General features: G+C 36.5%; 1 pseudogene; it reads right to left on the bottom strand.

Moving 5' to 3' along the window:
- Window positions 1-6,638: 6,638 nt before the first annotated feature.
- On the bottom strand, window positions 6,639-8,497 carry LOC141588247 (uncharacterized; annotated as a pseudogene).
- Window positions 8,498-9,136: the final 639 nt, after the last annotated feature.

Raw genomic sequence — 9,136 nt, 5'->3', positions numbered from 1 at the left:
GGGCCCATGGCAGGCCGGCGGGCCCTGTTGACTCACCGCCGAGGGGTCTTGGATATGAGTTCGCGGATGTGTGCCTCGGCTGGCCAGTTGCCCCAGCCGGGACCCAAGAGACATGCCGACAGGCTGCGTCGGTTAGGCTGTCTAAGCCGTTGACTTGCTGTGGATATCTTTGACCTTGCTCAATATGTTGACTGGTCAGCGGGTGCAGAATATGCCCCATCACATACGAAAAGGTAGACGAACTTGAAGAGAAAATACGATATTTCTTAAGAGGAGGGTGGTAATGAGCATTAAAGTCAATTGACTGAATCTCCTTTCTCTTTGTCCTCGTAACCGTAGCAATAGAGTGAGTGTACCTGCAAAAAGAAATTGAAACGCCAACAGAAACAGAAGACCCTTTCTTCGAACCAGTAGTGGGCCGACCCATTCTATCTTTAACATGGGAACTACGGACATTGCGTTCCCATTTACTGTGCAAAATGTTCTCTATGTTCCCTAACCGCAGCAAAGTTAAACTGGACTAGTAAGGCCTTGTTAACAGAGAAAGAAACTGAAGTGTGACGAGCCTTCTTATCAACTTGGAAGACAATCTCCTCTTGAACCAACTGAACACTTTCGGTCTGTTCGACGACAATGGCTTTTAAAAATTTTTACAGAATAGGAGAAAATGTGGGAACTTCAGCTGTCCCTAAAATTTCTTCATGGGGAGTTCCCGTCTGGATAGTTTTAGTGGTGAGAGTACGGACCCTCAATAAAGACATAGACCTTGGGTGGTAGAATCCCAAATTTTTGCCGTGGAGAAAATTCTCATAATCCTGAGATGGTAGATTTAGTTTATTTTGAGGTCGTTTCTTATTGGTGAAATTGAATTGCGGAGATTTTCTGTTGGTTGAGGAGAACGAATGACGGTCAACTGTATCATTCAAGGTACGCCTTACGCATTGCTTATCTCAGAATCCATAGGAACATAATTAGCCGCAACTGTAGATGATGGATAGTTTTCATACATGCAATCCGTCACCTGGTAGCCAACACCGACTTGATCGCCACTTAGATCTGTAGGAAGTGACTCACCCACACTACAATAATAATATCTCGACTCATGAGAAGGAACACAGTCTTCAGGAACTTCAGGGTTAGAAAGAGGACTAGATACATGACTCTTACCTTTCTTGTTGATGGCCAAAGGTTCGAAATGTAGAGCGACCCGCTTGCCATTAAGGTTGAGGGCTAAATGATCAACTAAAGAGAGGAGCTCACGGTTGACATCCTTATTGCTCGGGTCAATTTGTAAAGCCGACTCGAAGTCTTCAGGAGCTTTAGGTAGAGAATTCAAATTCTTGAAAGCTAAGCCTCGACGATATAGAGCTTTAGCTTTACGAGGTTCAAAGTTCAAGACAAAATTGCAGTATAACACAACCTTAGAATAATTAGATCGCTTTAATTCACAAAAGGCTAAATTTAGAATAAGGGAAAACGTAAAGGAGGAAGCCATGTGTTGTTCGGATAAAGGTGGAAGACCAAGAAAACATAGAAACTTTAGAGCTGCCATGTAGTGAAGGCCAGCTAAAGATAGATTACCATCCCTGAAGAGAACGTTACCCCATCCTTCAACAAATTAACCGCCGAGATAGATGGCTCCCCCATTTCCATTATACACTTAGCAAGAACATCATCAACAATGTCGTTACCATTCAAAGCAACTATATCACAAAGACTGAAAATGATAATTTGATAATTCATGAAGAGAAGAGTATACTACAACCAACTCATCCCCATACCACCGACATAAGCAAGCCACCGACAAAGAACTTAATCATGGGTGAAGAAACCAGAAAAAAAACACGAGCAGACAACAAACCTCCTGACCATCGATTAAAAACAGCATAAAAATCAAGGACACGAATCCTTAAACGAGTGGAACATAACACTTATAAATTCTTCATGAAAAGGAAAGACCACCAACACTTATGAATTTGAGAAGTCAAAAGTTTCTATTTTAAAGGGCAACAAACTAGATTGATTACTACTCCTTCCGATCCAGGGATACGTTTACACTTCCTTTATTTCCCCCTCACAAAATAAATGAAGTGTAAACATATCACTAGAATAGAGGGAGTAAGAAACAAAGGTTCATATGAAACAAACAAATTGCAGTAACCATAAAATTAAAGATCTGAAATCGTCCAAAAAAAGATACTCCCTCCATTTTTTAGTAATGTTCCCATTTGTAAATGGCTCAACAACCTAGGAACAAAGGATTAAACCAAGGGGGCCAGTTTTTAGGAAGTAAAAGAAGGACTAATCAAGTGAGATTAAGTGATTAATTTTTCCACCAAATTGCTTAACAAACTTATAACATTGTCGACATCTCCCACCACCGCCATTATTAGCCGCCACCATCGACTTTATCTCCCACCATCTGACATCACCATCGACATCTCCACCATCTAACGCCACCATCACCGCCATTATCAGTCGCCACCATGGACATCTCCCACCACCTGACAACACCATGGACATCTCCCACCACCTCACGTCACCATCACCGCCCATTGGCGCCACCATCATACCCTAATCCCACCCCACACCTCCAACAAACCCTAAAAAAAATGAGAAATCCCAAAAAAACGAGGTCTGAAAAATACAAAAATAGATCTGAAAAAAAAACGAGTATATGTTAATGGCGACGAGTGGGTGGTGTTATTGGTGGTGGTTGGAGGACAGGAAGGGAGTCTTGTGAAGGTGTCGCGAAGGAGAATGACGAGCGGGTGGTGGAGTTGTCAGGTGGTGGATTAACTCACCGGAGTAGTGGCAGTGTCGCCTGAGATTAACTCGCCGGAGCCGTGGTGGTGGAGTTGTCGGGTGGTGGGTTAACTTGACGAAAGGTGGTGAGAGGGATAGTAGATGAGAGAAGGGCGATAGATGAGATGAGTGAATACTGAGGAGTTAATAAATATGGAGGAGTAATTAGAGTTAAGTAGGTAGGTTAAATTAGATATAAGATGGTTTAAGTAGGTTAAATGGGGTAAAATGCGTAAATACTAAAGTGGCATTAGGATAAAATGGTCATTTTAAATACCCATAAAAGGAAATAAAGCAAATGGGAACTTTATAGTGGATTGTCCCAAAATAGAAAATGCGAACATTATAGGAGAACGGAGGGAGTATAAAAGAAAGGACACAAAGAGATTATGGATAAAAACCTCGTAAATCGACAAAGGAGGAGCGACGAGAGGTTAAGTGCCACAACTTAGGGAACCAAGTCGGAGGGAGGAAGAACTATCCCATGATTAAGCAATAGAAACCGCCGGAGAGCGGCCTAAGAGCGGCCACATCTCCAGCGGAGTCGGAGGCGGTTGTAGGGAAGAAAACTTAGGGGTTTGAAAAGGGAGAAAAAAAAAGTTGGTTTATCTCAAGCTTTCTCTCTCTTAAACGCAGTTCGTCGGCTTACAGAGTTACAGGGAGGATTTATCTTATCAGCTTTTATTTTTTTGGCTTTAGTATGCTTGAATTCCTGATCTGAAAAATACCATAAACCTTGTCTTATCTAATATCTACATTGAGTATTTGGAATTTTTTTCCAAGATGGGGTTTAATAACAAATAAATTAACAAAATGGGTGTTCTTTGAAACTAATTACCAAAATGGGTCCATGTAGGATCGGTTTTGACGAAGCTGGGTTGAAGATTAAAGTCGCTCGGTCGGACGATGACTTGAGGTAAAATCGCTCTCCCCCTCAACGACCTTAGTGACTTGTAAATATAAGTAGAAAAATATAAAAAGTAATTGACTTGGGGCAAAGTTGCTTCCCCTCAAGACGATTTTATAGCGAGCAGAAGAAAAATTAATAATGTAGCGGAGATTCGAACACAGAACCAACGGCTTCATCTACCATAAGCTAACCACCAAGCAATATTAATTCTTGCGAATTATACTTTGCTATCAAAATTTAATACCTTAACTTCCATACAAAGACTTAAATGCGCATAATATATCGCACAGAAAATATTTAATGTATTCAAAAAGCGCTAATCCTAAACATAACAATAAGTTTGGTCAGATGGTTAAAGAATAAGTTATTGCTCTGCGGAGGTCCGTGTTCGACTCCCACTTGCAACATAATTTCTTTTTTTTTTTAACTATTTTGAAGTCTAGTCGTTGTCCGCCTGAGCGACTTGACTCAAAATCGCATAGCTTTTTATATATGCTCTATTTATTTGTCACCTAGGATGAGGTCGCTTAGGGGGAGAGCGACTTGATTCCGAGCCTAACTTCGGTCATGACGTGGACCCATTTTGAGTAATAAGTTTGAAACCAATCCCATTTTGTAAATTTCTTTGCTTTTCAGCCCCATTTAAAGAAAAAATTCGAGTATTTGCGTGTAGTGTCAACAAATGTTGGGTATTTCACTTTATTCTTACCCTTTAAAATAACAATTAGTCTCACTATTACACTATAGATGGATATATCCGTCTAAAGTAAAAGATGAGTCAAATATGCTTAAAGTAGTGATATTTTTTAGCCCCATCATGCAAGTTGTTGTTTGTCTTATGTTTAAAGTGAGTGATATTTGACCCATTTATAACAATAGACGGATATCTCTCATCTATAGTGAGAATTTGTGTTAAAATAGCAACTAGTCAATTTGTGATTTCTTTTAGACTATGCCCAAGCAAGGTCACCAACCGGGTCGTGACCTTGTTGGGTCATGCTAATGACGTAATTAGCGAGTATCGATGTTGTTATTGGTGACCTTGAGTTAGTCAAGGCCAATTGGTGCCCTTGAGTTGAGAAGATGTTGAAGGTTGGTGACCTTCCACATGTCGCATTTCTATTGGCTTACAACAAATGAAAAGACCTTGCTTAATGTATTTGGTGTATTTTTTATATTGATATATTTTCTATTTTGTATATCGTCTATTTAGTATATCGCCAAATACGTTCGTTAATATATTTGGTATATTTGTATATCGTCTATTTAGTATATCGTCAAATATGTAATAATATTTCAATTACGTTCCTTAATAGAATCGATATATCGTAACATTTAGGTTTAATATTTCAAATAAAACCGTCAATTTTAATTTGATTTTTTTTTAAAATGTACACTTTCCAAAATTAATTTACTTAACATATTTGAGTAGTTTTTATTTTATTAAAATGTCAAAAATAACTTAATTATAGTAAATAATAATTGTAAAAGTAAGTGGAAAAATGATTGTAAAACTAAGAGAGAGATTTTGGTGGGGTAGTGAATGTGGTAAATGATTGTAAATGTTGGAAAGTGGAAAAATGATTGGGTTGGTGACCTAAGTCGTGACCTTCTGCTTGCGAGGGTGAAAGTGGGTCAAGATTAATAAGGTGTGATTAAGAAAAAATGACTCAGTTAGTGTGACCTTTTGCTTGGGGATGGTCTTAGAATAGTGCCGTAAACACTTTAGCAGCAAAACCAGTGTCGTTGTTATGTACCTCCAAACTCCACAGACTCTCATAATTGGGTAATTGACGTCCGACTGAAGCTTCAGTTTACGTGATCCAGGGACAGTAACTATTTACTGGACTTCAGTACTTCGTATCTCCTAGGTCTCGTTTGATTGCATGTTGGAATTCATTTCCACCGGAATATCGAATTCATGGGAATTAAACTCCCACATGAAATTCATGTGAATTAACAAAATTCGTTTGGCTGCCGATGTAGGAATTCAATTACACCGGAGTTTGCAATTACCTAGGGGGACCTAGGTAATCCAACTCAAACTCTTTGGAAAATAGAATGCCTACATTATGGATTTATGGCAAAAAAAAAAAGGCAACCAAACAAGTCCCAATTTTGTAATTCATGTGATTTTCCAACTCCCATGATTTACAAGGGGCAACCAAACGAGATTATACTCTCTATTTCATTTGATTGTAACAAAAAGTGAAATTCAACCCCGATTTTTATTTTTCAATTAAATCACAACAATAAATCATTTTATATTATATTATACAACTAATAATACATAAAAATTACTAATTTTAAATTTATTAATCTATATAGATTTAATTATTCATCTTAAAAATAAGTTTACATTCATCTATAATAAACAAAATAAAAATATGATAAACTTTTATGAACTATTCTTACATTTATACTCCTAATAAATTCTCTAAAAATTGTAAAATTATAAAAAATACTCGTTATTAAAGTTATATATTGTATAAAAGTTATAAGGTTATAAAAATTAAATTTTTTTGTTTGATTAATTGGATTATAAAAATGAATTTTGGTGGAATTTCATGAAAAATCAAACAATGAGGTTTAATTTCACTTTTAACTAAAGTTAAGGGACTTGATTGCTACAATTGAAACTTAAGGGACCTAATTTCACCATTGAACAAAGTTAAAGGGGCAAATTGCCACTTTCACGATTATAAAACAATTGATCCATTATCCCGGCGACATTTACACATTTGAGTATTCGACTAATTAAAACTAGAAAAAAAAACGATTCGGGAGCTTATTCCTTCAATAAATAAAAATCGAAACAAAAGACAAATTAGAAAACGAACTTCTTCATTTTCTAATTTCTAACTCATTATAATCTTTAATAAATAAATACATAAAAGTAAAAAGAATATTTGAGTAAAATATAAAAGAAATAAAATTAAATAAAGCAAATAGATCTAGCTAGTTTTGGCTTCTTCACTTCCTTCCACAAGATAAGCTTTCTTTCTACGCTCAGCACCAGCAAACACACAAATCACAAGAAAACACGTGGCAAAAATCCCGTGAATTTTCCAATTAGTCTTGGGAGGCTGACGTAACACCACCCTATGAAACACCGTCATATAATAATGCAGCCCAACTGCAAAGCCCACCAAATTTTGGGCCAAACCCAAGAATTTCTGGCCCAATTCAGTCTCAGTAAAAAACACTAGTACAAGGTACATCAACAATAACAACAAATACAACATATATGCTAATGTTTGCAACACTTGTAGCCAAATGTATGTTGATTGTGATGTTGCGTAGAAAAATCTAAGGGGTTCTAATCCTGTGATTAGTGTGGAAAAACATAGGATTGAGAAGTAAATTGAGAGGTAAATTTGGATGAATATGATGAGTTTTTGGAGTGAAAAGTAAGCTTTGATGCGGTTAAAAATTAGGAATACTAGTAAAAATGGGACTATTATGAAAATGCATGAGATAGCTGTTGCTAGTGATGGTGCATATTTGTTACCCACATAGGGTTTGAATCCTTTGGTGAATTCTTTGTTGTATTTGGTGAGGTAAACTTTTGATGTTGTTAAGATTCGATGTAAATCTGGGATGAATGATTGGTGGAATTTGATGGGTAGATCTCTGAATTCTGATACCAAATCCTCGTCCTCGTCGTTGTTGTCCTGGTATGTCCAAGAAGGCGGGGACGTGGATTTTCGCTTCCGGTCCTGATTCTGACTTTTTTGCTTGGTAGTTTTATCCACTGATTTATTGTTGCTATTGGTGGTGGAGGATTTGGTTTTGCTGTTGGCGGCGGAGTTTGATTTGAGTAGATCTAAGGGCTTTTTGGTGATGGGTTTTGTGGAATTGAGTTTATTAAGCTTGAGTTTAGTGATGATAGTGGGAGTTTTTGAGTTGGAGTTTGAGGAAGAATTATCAACACTTTTGGATGTAGGTTTGATTAGTTTGGTTTTGTTTTTTTGACTAGGTTGATGACGATGATGATAAAGTGGGCTTAGTGAGTTTTGTTTCATCTTTTTTGGATGAAGTAGAACTCGAACTAGATGTTGTTGATGCCTTAGCCTTTGTTGCCTTGGTTTGATTCTTTGAGGAAATGGAAGAAGAAGAAGAAGAAGAAGAAGAAGAAGAAGAAGAAGAAGAAGAAGAAGATGATGATGATGATTTCTTTTTATTCTCTACAAGATTTTCATCATTCTCTGAATTTGATGATTTCTTTTTCTTGGATTTTTCAACTTTTTTATCATCATCATCAAAAGAAAAAGAAGATTTTTTCTTCTTGGCAGGATTCTCTAACTCACTTTCATCATTAGATAATGATTTCTTCTTGTTTTCAGGAGGAGGATATTTCTTCTTTATTGGTGCATCCGAAATTGAGGATTTCTTTTTTTCTAGGAACTACTTCTCCAAGAAAATCATCACCATTATCATTATCATTATCATTATCTACAATATCTTTATTATTAGCAAGTAAATGTCTTCTGCCAAGAAAAAACATGAGAATGTAGTGAGTGAGAGTGTGACTGAGAGGTGGAATAAACAAAGAAGAAAGAAGCCAAGAGAGTGGAAGCAAATAATGAGAGGAGAAGTAACTTATTTAACCTCAAGAAATGAGGAAGTGGAGCCATGAATAAAGCCTGAAAAAGCTTATAATTGTGGTACTGAATGTCATATAAGAGTAGCAAGGAGGTGATGACTAATGAGATCTAGAGAGGGAAAAAGGTAATGAGACTATGAGTAAAAAGGAAGAGAGTTATGTGCAGAGTGAGGAGTAATAAGTGTGTATAGTTCACTAACACTACTACAGATATAGACTATAACAATGGTTAAAAACCGTTGTTATATAAAAAAGCGGACGTTGTTAAAGCGTCCGTTGTTAAAGGCTTTAACAACGGTTGGTTTTTCTAAGAAACCCGTTGTGAAAACTATTAACAACGGTTTAAAGTAGAAAAAACTGTTGTGGAAAGTGTGACTAAATTTTGGTGGGAAAGTTATAACAAAGGTTACAGTAGAAAAAACCGTTGTTATAACTAAAGACAACGGGTTTTTAAAAAAAAAAACTGTTGTTGATTTTAAAAAAGAAAAAAAAACTATATATTACTATAGATGCATGCATTATTACTACAATTCCGATGCATAATATGCATTATTACTGCCAAATCCCTACATATGAAAGGACACAATAATATATGGAATGAGAAGGTATAAGATTTGGCACAACTTCCTAAACATATATTAATTACAAAACAACTCAAAGGACACATTACTAAGTATAAATTCATGCATTATCTCAATAACCATTCCATTATCTCACTATCTCACGTCCTAAACTGCTCCAAACCCTAAATCTTTAAAACAAACTCCAAACTTCCTTCAACACTTCCTTCAACAATGAATGATACCATCAGTAAT

Source organism: Silene latifolia, chromosome 6, assembly GCF_048544455.1.
Source record: "Silene latifolia isolate original U9 population chromosome 6, ASM4854445v1, whole genome shotgun sequence".
NCBI lineage: Eukaryota > Viridiplantae > Streptophyta > Magnoliopsida > Caryophyllales > Caryophyllaceae > Silene > Silene latifolia.
Note: the sequence above shows the minus strand (reverse complement) of the source record. Positions and strands in the feature narration are given on the sequence as shown.